We start from the raw sequence: 24006 nt of genomic DNA on the forward strand, positions 1-24006 counted from the left end.
TCAGCCTGCCGCCCGGAACCAGAATAGGTCCTGAAGCAATCCTACGCTTTTGCGGCCAGCTCCCAAAAAAGCGAGTTGAAAAATGGAGCTCAGGGGCCCTGCAAATCACAAACCTGCAGAGTTATAAATGATAACTCTCGCCCACAAAAATATTGAGGGAAGGCAACGAAGAGGATTTGAAAGCAAGGCAGAATTGCAGGAAACAGATTTCAGGAGGTAGATTCGAATCGCCTTTAAAGCACAGGAAAAGCGGCAAAACCTCGACAATGATGCCCTTGGCCAAAAAGGGCGTATGCGTTTTTTCCTGAATATATTCAGGAAAAAACGCATACGCCCTTTTTGGCCAACCAAGCAACCTGGAAAGGCAAATCAGCGCTACAAAGAAGTCTCGCTTCCCATCGGTCAAAAGGGCCATGCTGAATAAAGTGTCAATACCAGAAATGCAAGAGAGGCCATGGAGAAATGGGAGCCTTGCTACGCTGATGGGCGGGATGTAAATTGCCAACAGCCACTCTGGAGAAGTGTACGGTGTGTCCTGAAATATCTAAAAAACTCGGCTTAGAGAGCATAGGGCACTTCCACTCATGGGCGTCTAATTTGGGAAAACTAAAAATCAGCAAGGCACAGGCACTCCAAAGTTTAGGGTTGCTCTGTTGACAAGAACCTCCACTTCATTCCACCTTAAATATCCCAGGAAAGAGAAAAATGGATAAAGAAGTTGTGGTCCTTAGGTACAATGGAATATCACTCAGCCATGAAATCAACGTCATAAGGCTAGTAGCAGCATGATGAGTGGATTCAGGTAGGACGGTTCTAAGTGAAATAAGTCACACAGAAAAAGACACTAATCATAAGATATCACTTATAGAGGGAAAGTAAAAACCGCTACACTTGAACTGAATTACAAAACAGAACAGAGTCCCACATTTAGAAAACACACTATGGCTGCCTAACGGGAAAGGCGAGGTGGGGTGATGCATAAAACAAGGGTTTCAAATTAGCTCAGATACCGTTCCATAAACCCAATATGTAATAGACAAGACCTACTGCTTGCTCAGTGAACTGGACTCAACACCCCCTATTCACCGCCCAAGAATAGATCTGACTAGTAAGAATCTTCAAACCTATGTATTGATATCTCTCCGTAAGTGAGTCAAGTGGGAGTAAAGCGGCATAAACACAGCAGTGAAAAGCAGCTAAACCCCATTAGGAAAATCAATTACTTTTAAAAACCCGTGAAACAAAGACAGTGAAAGAGAGAGAAATTCTTACAAAATTCGTTCAGGGGCTGTGATGCCACCTGGATTGACCATATCTAGACCCACAGCTGATTGAGACATAAGGGTGGACACTCTTGGGGCTGAGAGGTTTGGTGAGGTTGGGTGAGCAAACGCAGACCCTTTAAAGTAATACTGCGTGGTACCCGTCTGATGGGTCCCAAATCTCCAGGTTCAAGGGCATCTTCCTACATCGAAAACATGCATGAGAAACCCAGAAGATGGTACACCGTGTGATCGGGAAAGGTTTCTAAAACGCACCTCATTTCTCATCTCCTTGTGCTCGGGTTCGCCATTCCATCCGCTTTACTAGCAATCTCCCTCCTTGGAGAATCAACACGTTTAACCTCCTGTTCCGTACAGGGTGCAATTTGTCCTGAGGATGAACGGGAAGAGGGGGAACCAATGAGCGACTAGCTCTAGGTGTTGGGAAAGGCACAGGTCACTCTATTTTCCCATCAGGAAGAAGAATTAACCACAGGCTCAGCCTGCCGCCCGGAACCAGAATAGGGCCTGAAGCAATCCTACACTTTTGCGGCCAGCTCCCAAAAAAGCGAGTTGAAAAATGGAGCTCAGGGGCACTGCAAATCACAAACCTGCAGAGTTAGAAATGATAACTCTCGCCCACAAAAATATTGAGGGAAGGCAACGAAGAGGATTTGAAAGCAAGGCAGAATTGCAGGAAACAGATTTCAGGAGGTAGATTCGAATCGCCTTTAAAGCACAGGAAAAGCGGCAAAACCTCGACAATGATGCCCTTGGCCAAAAAGGGCGTATGCGTTTTTTCCTGAATATATTCAGGAAAAAACGCATACGCCCTTTTTGGCCAACCAAGCAACCTGGAAAGGCAAATCAGCGCTACAAAGAAGTCTCGCTTCCCATCGGTCAAAAGGGCCATGCTGAATAAAGTGTCAATACCAGAAATGCAAGAGAGGCCATGGAGAAATGGGAGCCTTGCTACGCTGATGGGCGGGATGTAAATTGCCAACAGCCACTCTGGAGAAGTGTACGGTGTGTCCTGAAACATCTAAAAAACTCGGCTTAGAGAGCATAGGGCACTTCCACTCATGGGCGTCTAATTTGGGAAAACTAAAAATCAGCAAGGCACAGGCACTCCAAAGTTTAGGGTTGCTCTGTTGACAAGAACCTCCACTTCATTCCACCTTAAATATCCCAGGAAAGAGAAAAATGGATAAAGAAGTTGTGGTCCTTAGGTACAATGGAATATCACTCAGCCATGAAATCAACGTCATAAGGCTAGTAGCAGCATGATGAGTGGATTCAGGTACGACGGTTCTAAGTGAAATAAGTCACACAGAAAAAGACACTAATCAGAAGATATCACTTATAGAGGGAATGTAAAAACCGCTACACTTGAACTGAATTACAAAACAGAACAGAGTCACACATTTAGAAAACACACTATGGCTGCCTAACGGGAAAGGTGAGGTGGGGTGATGCCTAAAACAAGGGTTTCAAATTAGCTCAGATACCGTTCCATAAACCCAATATGTAATAGACAAGACCTACTCCTTGCTCAGTGAACTGGACTCAACACCCCCTATTCACCGCCCAAGAATAGATCTGACTAGTAAGAATCTTCAAACCTATGTATTGATATCTCTCCGTAAGTGAGTCAAGTGGGAGTAAAGCGGCATAAACACAGCAGTGAAAAGCAGCTAAACCCCATTAGGAAAATCAATTACTTTTAAAAACCCGTGAAACAAAGACAGTGAAAGAGAGAGAAATTCTTACAAAATTCGTTCAGGGGCTGTGATGCCACCTGGATTGACCATATCTAGACCCACAGCTGATTGAGACATAAGGGTGGACACTCTTGGGGCTGAGAGGTTTGGTGAGGTTGGATGAGCAAACGCAGACCCTTTAAAGTAATACTGTGTGGTACCCATCCCATGGGTCCCAAATCTCCAGGTTCAAGGGCATCTTCCTACATCGAAAACATGCATGAGAAACCCAGAAGATGGTACACCGTGTGATCGGGAAAGGTTTCTAAAACGCACCTCATTTCTCATCTCCTTGTGCTCGGGTTCGCCATTCCAGCCACTTTAATAGCAATCTCCCTCCTTGGAGAATCAGCACTTAAACCTCCTGTTCCGTACAGGTTTCAATTTGTCCTGAGGATGAACGGGAAGAGGGGGAACCAATGAGCGACTAGCTCTAGGTGGTGGGACAGGCACAGGTCACTCTATTTTCCCATCAGGAAGAAGAATTAACCACCGGCTCAGCCTGCCGCCCGGAACCAGAATAGGTCCTGAAGCAATCCTACGCTTTTGCGGCCAGCTCCCAAAAAAGCGAGTTGAAAAATGGAGCTCAGGGGCCCTGCAAATCACAAACCTGCAGAGTTATAAATGATAACTCTCGCCCACAAAAATATTGAGGGAAGGCAACGAAGAGGATTTGAAAGCAAGGCAGAATTGCAGGAAACAGATTTCAGGAGGTAGATTCGAATCGCCTTTAAAGCACAGGAAAAGCGGCAAAACCTCGACAATGATGCCCTTGGCCAAAAAGGGCGTATGCGTTTTTTCCTGAATATATTCAGGAAAAAACGCATACGCCCTTTTTGGCCAACCAAGCAACCTGGAAAGGCAAATCAGCGCTACAAAGAAGTCTCGCTTCCCATCGGTCAAAAGGGCCATGCTGAATAAAGTGTCAATACCAGAAATGCAAGAGAGGCCATGGAGAAATGGGAGCCTTGCTACGCTGATGGGCGGGATGTAAATTGCCAACAGCCACTCTGGAGAAGTGTACGGTGTGTCCTGAAATATCTAAAAAACTCGGCTTAGAGAGCATAGGGCACTTCCACTCATGGGCGTCTAATTTGGGAAAACTAAAAATCAGCAAGGCACAGGCACTCCAAAGTTTAGGGTTGCTCTGTTGACAAGAACCTCCACTTCATTCCACCTTAAATATCCCAGGAAAGAGAAAAATGGATAAAGAAGTTGTGGTCCTTAGGTACAATGGAATATCACTCAGCCATGAAATCAACGTCATAAGGCTAGTAGCAGCATGATGAGTGGATTCAGGTAGGACGGTTCTAAGTGAAATAAGTCACACAGAAAAACACACTAATCATAAGATATCACTTATAGAGGGAAAGTAAAAACCGCTACACTTGAACTGAATTACAAAACAGAACAGAGTCCCACATTTAGAAAACACACTATGGCTGCCTAACGGGAAAGGCGAGGTGGGGTGATGCATAAAACAAGGGTTTCAAATTAGCTCAGATACCGTTCCATAAACCCAATATGTAATAGACAAGACCTACTGCTTGCTCAGTGAACTGGACTCAACACCCCCTATTCACCGCCCAAGAATATATCTGACTAGTAAGAATCTTCAAACCTATGTATTGATATCTCTCCGTAAGTGAGTCAAGTGGGAGTAAAGCGGCATAAACACAGCAGTGAAAAGCAGCTAAACCCCATTAGGAAAATCAATTACTTTTAAAAACCCGTGAAACAAAGACAGTGAAAGAGAGAGAAATTCTTACAAAATTCGTTCAGGGGCTGTGATGCCACCTGGATTGACCATATCTAGACCCACAGCTGATTGAGACATAAGGGTGGACACTCTTGGGGCTGAGAGGTTTGGTGAGGTTGGGTGAGCAAACGCAGACCCTTTAAAGTAATACTGCGTGGTACCCGTCTGATGGGTCCCAAATCTCCAGGTTCAAGGGCATCTTCCTACATCGAAAACATGCATGAGAAACCCAGAAGATGGTACACCGTGTGATCGGGAAAGTTTTCTAAAACGCACCTCATTTCTCATCTCCTTGTGCTCGGGTTCGCCATTCCATCCGCTTTACTAGCAATCTCCCTCCTTGGAGAATCAACACGTTTAACCTCCTGTTCCGTACAGGGTGCAATTTGTCCTGAGGATGAACGGGAAGAGGGGGAACCAATGAGCGACTAGCTCTAGGTGTTGGGAAAGGCACAGGTCACTCTATTTTCCCATCAGGAAGAAGAATTAACCACAGGCTCAGCCTGCCGCCCGGAACCAGAATAGGGCCTGAAGCAATCCTACGCTTTTGCGGCCAGCTCCCAAAAAAGCGAGTTGAAAAATGGAGCTCAGGGGCACAGCAAATCACAAACCTGCAGAGTTAGAAATGATAACTCTCGCCCACAAAAATATTGAGGGAAGGCAACGAAGAGGATTTGAAAGCAAGGCAGAATTGCAGGAAACAGATTTCAGGAGGTAGATTCGAATCGCCTTTAAAGCACAGGAAAAGCGGCAAAACCTCGACAATGATGCCCTTGGCCAAAAAGGGCGTATGCGTTTTTTCCTGAATATATTCAGGAAAAAACGCATACGCCCTTTTTGGCCAACCAAGCAACCTGGAAAGGCAAATCAGCGCTACAAAGAAGTCTCGCTTCCCATCGGTCAAAAGGGCCATGCTGAATAAAGTGTCAATACCAGAAATGCAGGAGAGGCCATGGAGAAATGGGAGCCTTGCTACGCTGATGGGCGGGATGTAAATTGCCAACAGCCACTCTGGAGAAGTGTACGGTGTGTCCTGAAACATCTAAAAAACTCGGCTTAGAGAGCATAGGGCACTTCCACTCATGGGCGTCTAATTTGGGAAAACTAAAAATCAGCAAGGCACAGGCACTCCAAAGTTTAGGGTTGCTCTGTTGACAAGAACCTCCACTTCATTCCACCTTAAATACCCCAGGAAAGAGAAAAATGGATAAAGAAGTTGTGGTCCTTAGGTACAATGGAATATCACTCAGCCATGAAATCAACGTCATAAGGCTAGTAGCAGCATGATGAGTGGATTCAGGTACGACGGTTCTAAGTGAAATAAGTCACACAGAAAAAGACACTAATCAGAAGATATCACTTATAGAGGGAATGTAAAAACCGCTACACTTGAACTGAATTACAAAACAGAACAGAGTCACACATTTAGAAAACACACTATGGCTGCCTAACGGGAAAGGTGAGGTGGGGTGATGCATAAAACAAGGGTTTCAAATTAGCTCAGATACCGTTCCATAAACCCAATATGTAATAGACAAGACCTACTGCTTGCTCAGTGAACTGCACTCAACACCCCCTATTCACCGCCCAAGAATAGATCTGATTAGTAAGAATCTTCAAACCTATGTATTGATATCTCTCCGTAAGTGAGTCAAGTGGGAGTAAAGCGGCATAAACACAGCAGTGAAAAGCAGCTAAACCCCATTAGGAAAATCAATTACTTTTAAAAACCCGTGAAACAAAGACAGTGAAGGAGAGAGAAATTCTTACAAAATTCGTTCAGGGGCTGTGATGCCACCTGGATTGACCATATCTAGACCCACAGCTGATTGAGACATAAGGGTGGACACTCTTGGGGCTGAGAGTTTTGGTGAGCTTGGGTGAGCAAACGCAGACCCTTTAAAGTAATACTGCGTGGTACCCGTCTGATGGGTCCCAAATCTCCAGGTTCAAGGGCATCTTCCTACATCGAAAACATGCATGAGAAACCCAGAAGATGGTACACTGTGTGATCGGGAAAGGTTTCTAAAACGCACCTCATTTCTCATCTCCTTGTGCTCGGGTTCGCCATTCCAGCCACTTTAATAGCAACCTCCCTCCTTGGAGAATCAGCACTTTAACCTCCTGTTCCGTACAGGTTTCAATTTGTCCTGAGGATGAACGGGAAGAGGGGGAACCAATGAGCGACTAGCTCTAGGTGGTGGGACAGGCACAGGTCACTCTATTTTCCCATCAGGAAGAAGAATTAACCACAGGCTCAGCCTGCCGCCCGGAACCAGAATAGGGCCTGAAGCAATCCTACGCTTTTGCGGCCAGCTCCCAAAAAAGCGAGTTGAAAAATGGAGCTCAGGGGCCCTGCAAATCACAAACCTGCAGAGTTATAAATGATAACTCTCGCCCACAAAAATATTGAGGGAAGGCAACGAAGAGGATTTGAAAGCAAGGCAGAATTGCAGGAAACAGATTTCAGGAGGTAGATTCGAATCGCCTTTAAAGCACAGGAAAAGCGGCAAAACCTCGACAATGATGCCCTTGGCCAAAAAGGGCGTATGCGTTTTTTCCTGAATATATTCAGGAAAAAACTCATACGCCCTTTTTGGCCAACCAAGCAACCTGGAAAGGCAAATCAGCGCTACAAAGAAGTCTCGCTTCCCATCGGTCAAAAGGGCCATGCTGAATAAAGTGTCAATACCAGAAATGCAGGAGAGGCCATGGAGAAATGGGAGCCTTGCTACGCTGATGGGTGGGATGTAAATTGCCAACAGCCACTCTGGAGAAGTGTATGGTGTGTCCTGAAACATCTAAAAAACTCGGCTTAGAGAGCATAGGGCACTTCCACTCATGGCCGTCTAATTTGGGAAAACTAAAAATCAGCAAGGCACAGGCACTCCAAAGTTTAGGGTTGCTCTGTTGACAAGAACCTCCACTTCATTCCACCTTAAATATCCCAGGAAAGAGAAAAATGGATAAAGAAGTTGTCGTCCTTAGGTACAATGGAATATCACTCAGCCATGAAATCAATGTCATAAGGCTAGTAGCAGCATGATGAGTGGATTCAGGTACGACGGTTCTAAGTGAAATAAGTCACACAGAAAAAGACACTAATCAGAAGATATCACTTATAGAGGGAATGTAAAAACCGCTACACTTGAACTGAATTACAAAACAGAACAGAGTCACACATTTAGAAAACACACTATGGCTGCCTAACGGGAAAGGTGAGGTGGGGTGATGCCTAAAACAAGGGTTTCAAATTAGCTCAGATACCGTTCCATAAACCCAATATGTAATAGACAAGACCTACTCCTTGCTCAGTGAACTGGACTCAACACCCCCTATTCACCGCCCAAGAATAGATCTGACTAGTAAGAATCTTCAAACCTATGTATTGATATCTCTCCGTAAGTGAGTCAAGTGGGAGTAAAGCGGCATAAACACAGCAGTGAAAAGCAGCTAAACCCCATTAGGAAAATCAATTACTTTTAAAAACCCGTGAAACAAAGACAGTGAAAGAGAGAGAAATTCTTACAAAATTCGTTCAGGGGCTGTGATGCCACCTGGATTGACCATATCTAGACCCACAGCTGATTGAGACATAAGGGTGGACACTCTTGGGGCTGAGAGGTTTGGTGAGGTTGGATGAGCAAACGCAGACCCTTTAAAGTAATACTGTGTGGTACCCATCCCATGGGTCCCAAATCTCCAGGTTCAAGGGCATCTTCCTACATCGAAAACATGCATGAGAAACCCAGAAGATGGTACACCGTGTGATCGGGAAAGGTTTCTAAAACGCACCTCATTTCTCATCTCCTTGTGCTCGGGTTCGCCATTCCAGCCACTTTAATAGCAATCTCCCTCCTTGGAGAATCAGCACTTAAACCTCCTGTTCCGTACAGGTTTCAATTTGTCCTGAGGATGAACGGGAAGAGGGGGAACCAATGAGCGACTAGCTCTAGGTGGTGGGACAGGCACAGGTCACTCTATTTTCCCATCAGGAAGAAGAATTAACCACCGGCTCAGCCTGCCGCCCGGAACCAGAATAGGTCCTGAAGCAATCCTACGCTTTTGCGGCCAGCTCCCAAAAAAGCGAGTTGAAAAATGGAGCTCAGGGGCACTGCAAATCACAAACCTGCAGAGTTATAAATGATAACTCTCGCCCACAAAAATATTGAGGGAAGGCAACGAAGAGGATTTGAAAGCAAGGCAGAATTGCAGGAAACAGATTTCAGGAGGTAGATTCGAATCGCCTTTAAAGCACAGGAAAAGCGGCAAAACCTCGACAATGATGCCCTTGGCCAAAAAGGGCGTATGCGTTTTTTCCTGAATATATTCAGGAAAAAACGCATACGCCCTTTTTGGCCAACCAAGCAACCTGGAAAAGCAAATCAGCGCTACAAAGAAGTCTCGCTTCCCATCGGTCAAAAGGGCCATGCTGAATAAATTGTCAATACGAGAAATGCAGGAGAGGCCATGGAGAAAAGGGAGCCTTGCTACGCTGATGGGCGGGATGTAAATTGCCAACAGCCACTCTGGAGAAGTGTACGGTGTGTCCTGAAACATCTAAAAAACTCGGCTTAGAGAGCATAGGGCACTTCCACTCATGGGCGTCTAATTTGGGAAAACTAAAAATCAGCAAGGCACAGGCACTCCAAAGTTTAGGGTTGCTCTGTTGACAAGAACCTCCACTTCATTCCACCTTAAATACCCCAGGAAAGAGAAAAATGGATAAAGAAGTTGTGGTCCTTAGGTACAATGGAATATCACTCAGCCATGAAATCAACGTCATAAGGCTAGTAGCAGCATGATGAGTGGATTCAGGTACGACGGTTCTAAGTGAAATAAGTCACACAGAAAAAGACACTAATCAGAAGATATCACTTATAGAGGGAATGTAAAAACCGCTACACTTGAACTGAATTACAAAACAGAACAGAGTCACACATTTAGAAAACACACTATGGCTGCCTAACGGGAAAGGCGAGGTGGGGTGATGCATAAAACAAGTGTTTCAAATTAGCTCAGATACCGTTCCATAAACCCAATATGTAATAGACAAGACCTACTGCTTGCTCAGTGAACTGCACTCAACACCCCCTATTCACCGCCCAAGAATAGATCTGATTAGTAAGAATCTTCAAACCTATGTATTGATATCTCTCCGTAAGTGAGTCAAGTGGGAGTAAAGCGGCATAAACACAGCAGTGAAAAGCAGCTAAACCCCATTAGGAAAATCAATTACTTTTAAAAACCCGTGAAACAAAGACAGTGAAAGAGAGAGAAATTCTTACAAAATTCGTTCAGGGGCTGTGATGCCACCTGGATTGACCATATCTAGACCCACAGCTGATTGAGACATAAGGGTGGACACTCTTGGGGCTGAGAGTTTTGGTGAGCTTGGGTGAGCAAACGCAGACCCTTTAAAGTAATACTGCGTGGTACCCGTCTGATGGGTCCCAAATCTCCAGGTTCAAGGGCATCTTCCTACATCGAAAACATGCATGAGAAACCCAGAAGATGGTACACTGTGTGATCGGGAAAGGTTTCTAAAACGCACCTCATTTCTCATCTCCTTGTGCTCGGGTTCGCCATTCCAGCCACTTTAATAGCAACCTCCCTCCTTGGAGAATCAGCACTTTAACCTCCTGTTCCGTACAGGTTTCAATTTGTCCTGAGGATGAACGGGAAGAGGGGGAACCAATGAGCGACTAGCTCTAGGTGGTGGGACAGGCACAGGTCACTCTATTTTCCCATCAGGAAGAAGAATTAACCACAGGCTCAGCCTGCCGCCCGGAACCAGAATAGGGCCTGAAGCAATCCTACGCTTTTGCGGCCAGCTCCCAAAAAAGCGAGTTGAAAAATGGAGCTCAGGGGCCCTGCAAATCACAAACCTGCAGAGTTAGAAATGATAACTCTCGCCCACAAAAATATTGAGGGAAGGCAACGAAGAGGATTTGAAAGCAAGGCAGAATTGCAGGAAACAGATTTCAGGAGGTAGATTCGAATCGCCTTTAAAGCACAGGAAAAGCGGCAAAACCTCGACAATGATGCCCTTGGCCAAAAAGGGCGTATGCGTTTTTTCCTGAATATATTCAGGAAAAAACGCATACGCCCTTTTTGGCCAACCAAGCAACCTGGAAAGGCAAATCAGCGCTACAAAGAAGTCTCGCTTCCCATCGGTCAAAAGGGCCATGCTGAATAAAGTGTCAATACCAGAAATGCAGGAGAGGCCATGGAGAAATGGGAGCCTTGCTACGCTGATGGGTGGGATGTAAATTGCCAACAGCCACTCTGGAGAAGTGTATGGTGTGTCCTGAAACATCTAAAAAACTCGGCTTAGAGAGCATAGGGCACTTCCACTCATGGGCGTCTAATTTGGGAAAACTAAAAATCAGCAAGGCACAGGCACTCCAAAGTTTAGGGTTGCTCTGTTGACAAGAACCTCCACTTCATTCCACCTTAAATATCCCAGGAAAGAGAAAAATGGATAAAGAAGTTGTGGTCCTTAGGTACAATGGAATATCACTCAGCCATGAAATCAACGTCATAAGGCTAGTAGCAGCATGATGAGTGGATTCAGGTACGACGGTTCTAAGTGAAATAAGTCACACAGAAAAAGACACTAATCAGAAGATATCACTTATAGAGGGAATGTAAAAACCGCTACACTTGAACTGAATTACAAAACAGAACAGAGTCACACATTTAGAAAACACACTATGGCTGCCTAACGGGAAAGGCGAGGTGGGGTGATGCCTAAAACAAGGGTTTCAAATTAGCTCAGATACCGTTCCATGAACCCAATATGTAATAGACAAGACCTACTCCTTGCTCAGTAAACTGGACTCAACACCCCCTATTCACCGCCCAAGAATAGATCTGACTAGTAAGAATCTTCAAACCTATGTATTGATATCTCTCCGTAAGTGAGTCAAGTGGGAGTAAAGCGGCATAAACACAGCAGTGAAAAGCAGCTAAACCCCATTAGGAAAATCAATTACTTTTAAAAACCCGTGAAACAAAGACAGTGAAAGAGAGAGAAATTCTTACAAAATTCGTTCAGGGGCTGTGATGCCACCTGGATTGACCATATCTAGACCCACAGCTGATTGAGACATAAGGGTGGACACTCTTGGGGCTGAGAGGTTTGGTGAGGTTGGGTGAGCAAACGCAGACCCTTTAAAGTAATACTGCGTGGTACCCGTCCCATGGGTCCCAAATCTCCAGGTTCAAGGGCATCTTCCTACATCGAAAACATGCATGAGAAACCCAGAAGATGGTACACCGTGTGATCGGGAAAGGTTTCTAAAACGCACCTCATTTCTCATCTCCTTGTGCTCGGGTTCGCCATTCCAGCCACTTTAATAGCAATCTCCCTCCTTGGAGAATTAGCACTTTAACCTCCTGTTCCGTACAGGTTTCAATTTGTCCTGAGGATGAACGGGAAGAGGGGGAACCAATGAGCGACTAGCTCTAGGTGGTGGGACAGGCACAGGTCACTCTATTTTCCCATCAGGAAGAAGAATTAACCACCGGCTCAGCCTGCCGCCCGGAACCAGAATAGGTCCTGAAGCAATCCTACGCTTTTGCGGCCAGCTCCCAAAAAAGCGAGTTGAAAAATGGAGCTCAGGGGCCCTGCAAATCACAAACCTGCAGAGTTATAAATGATAACTCTCGCCCACAAAAATATTGAGGGAAGGCAACGAAGAGGATTTGAAAGCAAGGCAGAATTGCAGGAAACAGATTTCAGGAGGTAGATTCGAATCGCCTTTAAAGCACAGGAAAAGCGGCAAAACCTCGACAATGATGCCCTTGGCCAAAAAGGGCGTATGCGTTTTTTCCTGAATATATTCAGGAAAAAACGCATACGCCCTTTTTGGCCAACCAAGCAACCTGGAAAGGCAAATCAGCGCTACAAAGAAGTCTCGCTTCCCATCGGTCAAAAGGGCCATGCTGAATAAAGTGTCAATACCAGAAATGCAAGAGAGGCCATGGAGAAATGGGAGCCTTGCTACGCTGATGGGCGGGATGTAAATTGCCAACAGCCACTCTGGAGAAGTGTACGGTGTGTCCTGAAACATCTAAAAAACTCGGCTTAGAGAGCATAGGGCACTTCCACTCATGGGCGTCTAATTTGGGAAAACTAAAAATCAGCAAGGCACAGGCACTCCAAAGTTTAGGGTTGCTCTGTTGACAAGAACCTCCACTTCATTCCACCTTAAATATCCCAGGAAAGAGAAAAATGGATAAAGAAGTTGTGGTCCTTAGGTACAATGGAATATCACTCAGCCATGAAATCAACGTCATAAGGCTAGTAGCAGCATGATGAGTGGATTCAGGTACGACGGTTCTAAGTGAAATAAGTCACACAGAAAAAGACACTAATCAGAAGATATCACTTATAGAGGGAATGTAAAAACCGCTACACTTGAACTGAATTACAAAACAGAACAGAGTCACACATTTAGAAAACACACTATGGCTGCCTAACGGGAAAGGTGAGGTGGGGTGATGCCTAAAACAAGGGTTTCAAATTAGCTCAGATACCGTTCCATAAACCCAATATGTAATAGACAAGACCTACTCCTTGCTCAGTGAACTGGACTCAACACCCCCTATTCACCGCCCAAGAATAGATCTGACTAGTAAGAATCTTCAAACCTATGTATTGATATCTCTCCGTAAGTGAGTCAAGTGGGAGTAAAGCGGCATAAACACAGCAGTGAAAAGCAGCTAAACCCCATTAGGAAAATCAATTACTTTTAAAAACCCGTGAAACAAACACAGTGAAAGAGAGAGAAATTCTTACAAAATTCGTTCAGGGGTTGTGATGCCACCTGGATTGACCATATCTAGACCCACAGCTGATTGAGACATAAGGGTGGACACTCTTGGGGCTGAGAGGTTTGGTGAGGTTGGATGAGCAAACGCAGATCCTTTAAAGTAATACTGTGTGGTACCCATCCCATGGGTCTCAAATCTCCAGGTTCAAGGGCATCTTCCTACATCGAAAACATGCATGAGAAACCCAGAAGATGGTACACCGTGTGATCGGGAAAGGTTTCTAAAACGCACCTCATTTCTCATCTCCTTTTGCTCGGGTTCGCCATTCCAGCCACTTTAATAGCAATCTCCCTCCTTGGAGAATCAGCACTTTAACCTCCTGTTCCGAACAGGTTTCAATTTGTCCTGAGGATGAACGGGAAGAGGGGGAACCAATGAGCGACTAGCTCTAGGTGGTGGGACAGGCACAGGTCACTCTATTTTCCCATCAGGAAGAAGAATTAACCACCGGCTCAGCCTGCCGCCCGGAACCAGAATAGGTCCTGAAGCAATCCTACGCTTTTGCGGCCAGCTCCCAAAAAAGCGAGTTGAAAAATGGAGCTCAGGGGCCCTGCAAATCACAAACCTGCAGAGTTATAAATGATAACTCTCGCCCACAAAAATATTGAGGGAAGGCAACGAAGAGGATTTGAAAGCAAGGCAGAATTGCAGGAAACAGATTTCAGGAGGTAGATTCGAATCGCCTTTAAAGCACAGGAAAAGCGGCAAAACCTCGACAATGATGCCCTTGGCCAAAAAGGGCGTATGCGTTTTTTCCTGAATATATTCAGGAAAAAACGCATACGCCCTTTTTGGCCAACCAAGCAACCTGGAAAGGCAAATCAGCGCTACAAAGAAGTCTCGCTTCCCATCGGTCAAAAGGGCCATGCTGAATAAAGTGTCAATACCAGAAATGCAAGAGAGGCCATGGAGAAATGGGAGCCTTGCTACGCTGATGGGCGGGATGTAAATTGCCAACAGCCACTCTGGAGAAGTGTACGGTGTGTCCTGAAATATCTAAAAAACTCGGCTTAGAGAGCATAGGGCACTTCCACTCATGGGCGTCTAATTTGGGAAAACTAAAAATCAGCAAGGCACAGGCACTCCAAAGTTTAGGGTTGCTCTGTTGACAAGAACCTCCACTTCATTCCACCTTAAATATCCCAGGAAAGAGAAAAATGGATAAAGAAGTTGTGGTCCTTAGGTACAATGGAATATCACTCAGCCATGAAATCAACGTCATAAGGCTAGTAGCAGCATGATGAGTGGATTCAGGTAGGACGGTTCTAAGTGAAATAAGTCACACAGAAAAAGACACTAATCATAAGATATCACTTATAGAGGGAAAGTAAAAACCGCTACACTTGAACTGAATTACAAAACAGAACAGAGTCCCACATTTAGAAAACACACTATGGCTGCCTAACGGGAAAGGCGAGGTGGGGTGATGCATAAAACAAGGGTTTCAAATTAGCTCAGATACCGTTCCATAAACCCAATATGTAATAGACAAGACCTACTGCTTGCTCAGTGAACTGGACTCAACACCCCCTATTCACCGCCCAAGAATAGATCTGACTAGTAAGAATCTTCAAACCTATGTATTGATATCTCTCCGTAAGTGAGTCAAGTGGGAGTAAAGCGGCATAAACACAGCAGTGAAAAGCAGCTAAACCCCATTAGGAAAATCAATTACTTTTAAAAACCCGTGAAACAAAGACAGTGAAAGAGAGAGAAATTCTTACAAAATTCGTTCAGGGGCTGTGATGCCACCTGGATTGACCATATCTAGACCCACAGCTGATTGAGACATAAGGGTGGACACTCTTGGGGCTGAGAGGTTTGGTGAGGTTGGGTGAGCAAACGCAGACCCTTTAAAGTAATACTGCGTGGTACCCGTCTGATGGGTCCCAAATCTCCAGGTTCAAGGGCATCTTCCTACATCGAAAACATGCATGAGAAACCCAGAAGATGGTACACCGTGTGATCGGGAAAGGTTTCTAAAACGCACCTCATTTCTCATCTCCTTGTGCTCGGGTTCGCCATTCCATCCGCTTTACTAGCAATCTCCCTCCTTGGAGAATCAACACGTTTAACCTCCTGTTCCGTACAGGGTGCAATTTGTCCTGAGGATGAACGGGAAGAGGGGGAACCAATGAGCGACTAGCTCTAGGTGTTGGGAAAGGCACAGGTCACTCTATTTTCCCATCAGGAAGAAGAATTAACCACAGGCTCAGCCTGCCGCCCGGAACCAGAATAGGGCCTGAAGCAATCCTACACTTTTGCGGCCAGCTCCCAAAAAAGCGAGTTGAAAAATGGAGCTCAGGGGCACTGCAAATCACAAACCTGCAGAGTTAGAAATGATAACTCTCGCCCACAAAAATATTGAGGGAAGGCAACGAAGAGGATTTGAAAGCAAGGCAGAATTGCAGGAAACAGATTTCAGGAGGTAGATTCGAATCGCCTTTAAAGCACAGGAAAAGCGGCAAAACCTCGACAATGATGCCCTTGGCCAAAAAGGGCGTATGCGTTTTTTCCTGAATATATTCAGGAAAAAACGCATACGCCCTTTTTGGCCAACCAAGCAACCTGGAAAGGCAAATCAGCGCTACAAAGAAGTCTCGCTTCCCATCGGTCAAAAGGGCCATGCTGAATAAAGTGTCAATACCAGAAATGCAAGAGAGGCCATGGAGAAATGGGAGCCTTGCTACGCTGATGGGCGGGATGTAAATTGCCAACAGCCACTCTGGAGAAGTGTACGGTGTGTCCTGAAACATCTAAAAAACTCGGCTTAGAGAGCATAGGGCACTTCCACTCATGGGCGTCTAATTTGGGAAAACTAAAAATCAGCAAGGCACAGGCACTCCAAAGTTTAGGGTTGCTCTGTTGACAAGAACCTCCACTTCATTCCACCTTAAATATCCCAGGAAAGAGAAAAATGGATAAAGAAGTTGTGGTCCTTAGGTACAATGGAATATCACTCAGCCATGAAATCAACGTCATAAGGCTAGTAGCAGCATGATGAGTGGATTCAGGTACGACGGTTCTAAGTGAAATAAGTCACACAGAAAAAGACACTAATCAGAAGATATCACTTATAGAGGGAATGTAAAAACCGCTACACTTGAACTGAATTACAAAACAGAACAGAGTCACACATTTAGAAAACACACTATGGCTGCCTAACGGGAAAGGTGAGGTGGGGTGATGCCTAAAACAAGGGTTTCAAATTAGCTCAGATACCGTTCCATAAACCCAATATGTAATAGACAAGACCTACTCCTTGCTCAGTGAACTGGACTCAACACCCCCTATTCACCGCCCAAGAATAGATCTGACTAGTAAGAATCTTCAAACCTATGTATTGATATCTCTCCGTAAGTGAGTCAAGTGGGAGTAAAGCGGCATAAACACAGCAGTGAAAAGCAGCTAAACCCCATTAGGAAAATCAATTACTTTTAAAAACCCGTGAAACAAAGACAGTGAAAGAGAGAGAAATTCTTACAAAATTCGTTCAGGGGCTGTGATGCCACCTGGATTGACCATATCTAGACCCACAGCTGATTGAGACATAAGGGTGGACACTCTTGGGGCTGAGAGGTTTGGTGAGGTTGGATGAGCAAACGCAGACCCTTTAAAGTAATACTGTGTGGTACCCATCCCATGGGTCCCAAATCTCCAGGTTCAAGGGCATCTTCCTACATCGAAAACATGCATGAGAAACCCAGAAGATGGTACACCGTGTGATCGGGAAAGGTTTCTAAAACGCACCTCATTTCTCATCTCCTTGTGCTCGGGTTCGCCATTCCAGCCACTTTAATAGCAATCTCCCTCCTTGGAGAATCAGCACTTAAACCTCCTGTTCCGTACAGGTTTCAATTTGTCCTGAGGATGAACGGGAAGAGGGGGAACCAATGAGCGACTAGCTCTAGGTGGTGGGACAGGCACAGGTCACTCTATTTTCCCATCAGGAAGAAGAATTAACCACCGGCTCAGCCTGCCGCCCGGAACCAGAATAGGTCCTGAAGCAATCCTACGCTTTTGCGGCCAGCTCCCAAAAAAGCGAGTTGAAAAATGGAGCTCAGGGGCCCTGCAAATCACAAACCTGCAGAGTTATAAATGATAACTCTCGCCCACAAAAATATTGAGGGAAGGCAACGAAGAGGATTTGAAAGCAAGGCAGAATTGCAGGAAACAGATTTCAGGAGGTAGATTCGAATCGCCTTTAAAGCACAGGAAAAGCGGCAAAACCTCGACAATGATGCCCTTGGCCAAAAAGGGCGTATGCGTTTTTTCCTGAATATATTCAGGAAAAAACGCATACGCCCTTTTTGGCCAACCAAGCAACCTGGAAAGGCAAATCAGCGCTACAAAGAAGTCTCGCTTCCCATCGGTCAAAAGGGCCATGCTGAATAAAGTGTCAATACCAGAAATGCAAGAGAGGCCATGGAGAAATGGGAGCCTTGCTACGCTGATGGGCGGGATGTAAATTGCCAACAGCCACTCTGGAGAAGTGTACGGTGTGTCCTGAAATATCTAAAAAACTCGGCTTAGAGAGCATAGGGCACTTCCACTCATGGGCGTCTAATTTGGGAAAACTAAAAATCAGCAAGGCACAGGCACTCCAAAGTTTAGGGTTGCTCTGTTGACAAGAACCTCCACTTCATTCCACCTTAAATATCCCAGGAAAGAGAAAAATGGATAAAGAAGTTGTGGTCCTTAGGTACAATGGAATATCACTCAGCCATGAAATCAACGTCATAAGGCTAGTAGCAGCATGATGAGTGGATTCAGGTAGGACGGTTCTAAGTGAAATAAGTCACACAGAAAAACACACTAATCATAAGATATCACTTATAGAGGGAAAGTAAAAACCGCTACACTTGAACTGAATTACAAAACAGAACAGAGTCCCACATTTAGAAAACACACTATGGCTGCCTAACGGGAAAGGCGAGGTGGGGTGATGCATAAAACAAGGGTTTCAAATTAGCTCAGATACCGTTCCATAAACCCAATATGTAATAGACAAGACCTACTGCTTGCTCAGTGAACTGGACTCAACACCCCCTATTCACCGCCCAAGAATATATCTGACTAGTAAGAATCTTCAAACCTATGTATTGATATCTCTCCGTAAGTGAGTCAAGTGGGAGTAAAGCGGCATAAACACAGCAGTGAAAAGCAGCTAAACCCCATTAGGAAAATCAATTACTTTTAAAAACCCGTGAAACAAAGACAGTGAAAGAGAGAGAAATTCTTACAAAATTCGTTCAGGGGCTGTGATGCCACCTGGATTGACCATATCTAGACCCACAGCTGATTGAGACATAAGGGTGGACACTCTTGGGGCTGAGAGGTTTGGTGAGGTTGGGTGAGCAAACGCAGACCCTTTAAAGTAATACTGCGTGGTACCCGTCTGATGGGTCCCAAATCTCCAGGTTCAAGGGCATCTTCCTACATCGAAAACATGCATGAGAAACCCAGAAGATGGTACACCGTGTGATCGGGAAAGTTTTCTAAAACGCACCTCATTTCTCATCTCCTTGTGCTCGGGTTCGCCATTCCATCCGCTTTACTAGCAATCTCCCTCCTTGGAGAATCAACACGTTTAACCTCCTGTTCCGTACAGGGTGCAATTTGTCCTGAGGATGAACGGGAAGAGGGGGAACCAATGAGCGACTAGCTCTAGGTGTTGGGAAAGGCACAGGTCACTCTATTTTCCCATCAGGAAGAAGAATTAACCACAGGCTCAGCCTGCCGCCCGGAACCAGAATAGGGCCTGAAGCAATCCTACGCTTTTGCGGCCAGCTCCCAAAAAAGCGAGTTGAAAAATGGAGCTCAGGGGCACAGCAAATCACAAACCTGCAGAGTTAGAAATGATAACTCTCGCCCACAAAAATATTGAGGGAAGGCAACGAAGAGGATTTGAAAGCAAGGCAGAATTGCAGGAAACAGATTTCAGGAGGTAGATTCGAATCGCCTTTAAAGCACAGGAAAAGCGGCAAAACCTCGACAATGATGCCCTTGGCCAAAAAGGGCGTATGCGTTTTTTCCTGAATATATTCAGGAAAAAACGCATACGCCCTTTTTGGCCAACCAAGCAACCTGGAAAGGCAAATCAGCGCTACAAAGAAGTCTCGCTTCCCATCGGTCAAAAGGGCCATGCTGAATAAAGTGTCAATACCAGAAATGCAGGAGAGGCCATGGAGAAATGGGAGCCTTGCTACGCTGATGGGCGGGATGTAAATTGCCAACAGCCACTCTGGAGAAGTGTACGGTGTGTCCTGAAACATCTAAAAAACTCGGCTTAGAGAGCATAGGGCACTTCCACTCATGGGCGTCTAATTTGGGAAAACTAAAAATCAGCAAGGCACAGGCACTCCAAAGTTTAGGGTTGCTCTGTTGACAAGAACCTCCACTTCATTCCACCTTAAATACCCCAGGAAAGAGAAAAATGGATAAAGAAGTTGTGGTCCTTAGGTACAATGGAATATCACTCAGCCATGAAATCAACGTCATAAGGCTAGTAGCAGCATGATGAGTGGATTCAGGTACGACGGTTCTAAGTGAAATAAGTCACACAGAAAAAGACACTAATCAGAAGATATCACTTATAGAGGGAATGTAAAAACCGCTACACTTGAACTGAATTACAAAACAGAACAGAGTCACACATTTAGAAAACACACTATGGCTGCCTAACGGGAAAGGTGAGGTGGGGTGATGCATAAAACAAGGGTTTCAAATTAGCTCAGATACCGTTCCATAAACCCAATATGTAATAGACAAGACCTACTGCTTGCTCAGTGAACTGCACTCAACACCCCCTATTCACCGCCCAAGAATAGATCTGATTAGTAAGAATCTTCAAACCTATGTATTGATATCTCTCCGTAAGTGAGTCAAGTGGGAGTAAAGCGGCATAAACACAGCAGTGAAAAGCAGCTAAACCCCATTAGGAAAATCAATTACTTTTAAAAACCCGTGAAACAAAGACAGTGAAGGAGAGAGAAATTCTTACAAAATTCGTTCAGGGGCTGTGATGCCACCTGGATTGACCATATCTAGACCCACAGCTGATTGAGACATAAGGGTGGACACTCTTGGGGCTGAGAGTTTTGGTGAGCTTGGGTGAGCAAACGCAGACCCTTTAAAGTAATACTGCGTGGTACCCGTCTGATGGGTCCCAAATCTCCAGGTTCAAGGGCATCTTCCTACATCGAAAACATGCATGAGAAACCCAGAAGATGGTACACTGTGTGATCGGGAAAGGTTTCTAAAACGCACCTCATTTCTCATCTCCTTGTGCTCGGGTTCGCCATTCCAGCCACTTTAATAGCAACCTCCCTCCTTGGAGAATCAGCACTTTAACCTCCTGTTCCGTACAGGTTTCAATTTGTCCTGAGGATGAACGGGAAGAGGGGGAACCAATGAGCGACTAGCTCTAGGTGGTGGGACAGGCACAGGTCACTCTATTTTCCCATCAGGAAGAAGAATTAACCACAGGCTCAGCCTGCCGCCCGGAACCAGAATAGGGCCTGAAGCAATCCTACGCTTTTGCGGCCAGCTCCCAAAAAAGCGAGTTGAAAAATGGAGCTCAGGGGCCCTGCAAATCACAAACCTGCAGAGTTATAAATGATAACTCTCGCCCACAAAAATATTGAGGGAAGGCAACGAAGAGGATTTGAAAGCAAGGCAGAATTGCAGGAAACAGATTTCAGGAGGTAGATTCGAATCGCCTTTAAAGCACAGGAAAAGCGGCAAAACCTCGACAATGATGCCCTTGGCCAAAAAGGGCGTATGCGTTTTTTCCTGAATATATTCAGGAAAAAACTCATACGCCCTTTTTGGCCAACCAAGCAACCTGGAAAGGCAAATCAGCGCTACAAAGAAGTCTCGCTTCCCATCGGTCAAAAGGGCCATGCTGAATAAAGTGTCAATACCAGAAATGCAGGAGAGGCCATGGAGAAATGGGAGCCTTGCTACGCTGATGGGTGGGATGTAAATTGCCAACAGCCACTCTGGAGAAGTGTATGGTGTGTCCTGAAACATCTAAAAAACTCGGCTTAGAGAGCATAGGGCACTTCCACTCATGGCCGTCTAATTTGGGAAAACTAAAAATCAGCAAGGCACAGGCACTCCAAAGTTTAGGGTTGCTCTGTTGACAAGAACCTCCACTTCATTCCACCTTAAATATCCCAGGAAAGAGAAAAATGGATAAAGAAGTTGTCGTCCTTAGGTACAATGGAATATCACTCAGCCATGAAATCAATGTCATAAGGCTAGTAGCAGCATGATGAGTGGATTCAGGTACGACGGTTCTAAGTGAAATAAGTCACACAGAAAAAGACACTAATCAGAAGATATCACTTATAGAGGGAATGTAAAAACCGCTACACTTGAACTGAATTACAAAACAGAACAGAGTCACACATTTAGAAAACACACTATGGCTGCCTAACGGGAAAGGCGAGGTGGGGTGATGCATAAAACAAGGGTTTCAAATTAGCTCAGATACCGTTCCATAAACCCAATATGTAATAGACAAGACCTACTCCTTGCTCAGTGAACTGGACTCAACACCCCCTATTCACCGCCCAAGAATAGATCTGACTAGTAAGAATCTTCAAACCTATGTATTGATATCTCTCCGTAAGTGAGTCAAGTGGGAGTAAAGCGGCATAAACACAGCAGTGAAAAGCAGCTAAACCCCATTAGGAAAATCAATTACTTTTAAAAACCCGTGAAACAAAGACAGTGAAAGAGAGAGAAATTCTTACAAAATTCGTTCAGGGGCTGTGATGCCACCTGGATTGACCATATCTAGACCCACAGCTGATTGAGACATAAGGGTGGACACTCTTGGGGCTGAGAGGTTTGGTGAGGTTGGGTGAGCAAACGCAGACCCTTTAAAGTAATACTGCGTGGTACCCGTCTGATGGGTCCCAAATCTCCAGGTTCAAGGGCATCTTCCTACATCGAAAACATGCATGAGAAACCCAGAAGATGGTACACCGTGTGATCGGGAAAGGTTTCTAAAACGCACCTCATTTCTCATCTCCTTGTGCTCGGGTTCGCCATTCCAGCCACTTTACTAGCAATCTCCCTCCTTGGAGAATCAACACGTTTAACCTCCTGTTCCGTACAGGTTTCAATTTGTCCTGAGGATGAACGGGAAGAGGGGGAACCAATGAGCGACTAGCTCTAGGTGGTGGGACAGGCACAGGTCACTCTATTTTCCCATCAGGAAGAAGAATTAACCACCGGCTCAGCCTGCCGCCCGGAACCAGAATAGGTCCTGAAGCAATCCTACGCTTTTGCGGCCAGCTCCCAAAAAAGCGAGTTGAAAAATGGAGCTCAGGGGCCCTGCAAATCACAAACCTGCAGAGTTATAAATGATAACTCTCGCCCACAAAAATATTGAGGGAAGGCAACGAAGAGGATTTGAAAGCAAGGCAGAATTGCAGGAAACAGATTTCAGGAGGTAGATTCGAATCGCCTTTAAAGCACAGGAAAAGCGGCAAAACCTCGACAATGATGCCCTTGGCCAAAAAGGGCGTATGCGTTTTTTCCTGAATATATTCAGGAAAAAACGCATACGCCCTTTTTGGCCAACCAAGCAACCTGGAAAGGCAAATCGGCGCTACAAAGAAGTCTCGCTTCCCATCGGTCAAAAGGGCCATGCTGAATAAAGTGTCAATACCAGAAATGCAGGAGAGGCCATGGAGAAATGGGAGCCTTGCTACGCTGATGGGTGGGATGTAAATTGCCAACAGCCACTCTGGAGAAGTGTATGGTGTGTCCTGAAACATCTAAAAAACTCGGCTTAGAGAGCATAGGGCACTTCCACTCATGGGCGTCTAATTTGGGAAAACTAAAAATCAGCAAGGCACAGGCACTCCAAAGTTTAGGGTTGCTCTGTTGACAAGAACCTCCACTTCATTCCACCTTAAATATCCCAGGAAAGAGAAAAATGGATAAAGAAGTTGTGGTCCTTAGGTACAATGGAATATCACTCAGCCATGAAATCAACGTCATAAGGCTAGTAGCAGCATGATGAGTGGATTCAGGTACGACGGTTCTAAGTGAAATAAGTCACACAGAAAAAGACACTAATCAGAAGATATCACTTATAGAGGGAATGTAAAAACCGCTACACTTGAACTGAATTACAAAACAGAACAGAGTCACACATTTAGAAAACACACTATGGCTGCCTAACGGGAAAGGCGAGGTGGGGTGATGCATAAAACAAGGGTTTCAAATTAGCTCAGATACCGTTCCATAAACCCAATATGTAATAGACAAGACCTACTCCTTGCTCAGTGAACTGGACTCAACACCCCCTATTCACCGCCCAAGAATAGATCTGACTAGTAAGAATCTTCAAACCTATGTATTG

Source organism: Eschrichtius robustus, chromosome 5 (assembly GCF_028021215.1).
Source record: "Eschrichtius robustus isolate mEscRob2 chromosome 5, mEscRob2.pri, whole genome shotgun sequence".
Taxonomy (NCBI): domain Eukaryota; kingdom Metazoa; phylum Chordata; class Mammalia; order Artiodactyla; family Eschrichtiidae; genus Eschrichtius; species Eschrichtius robustus.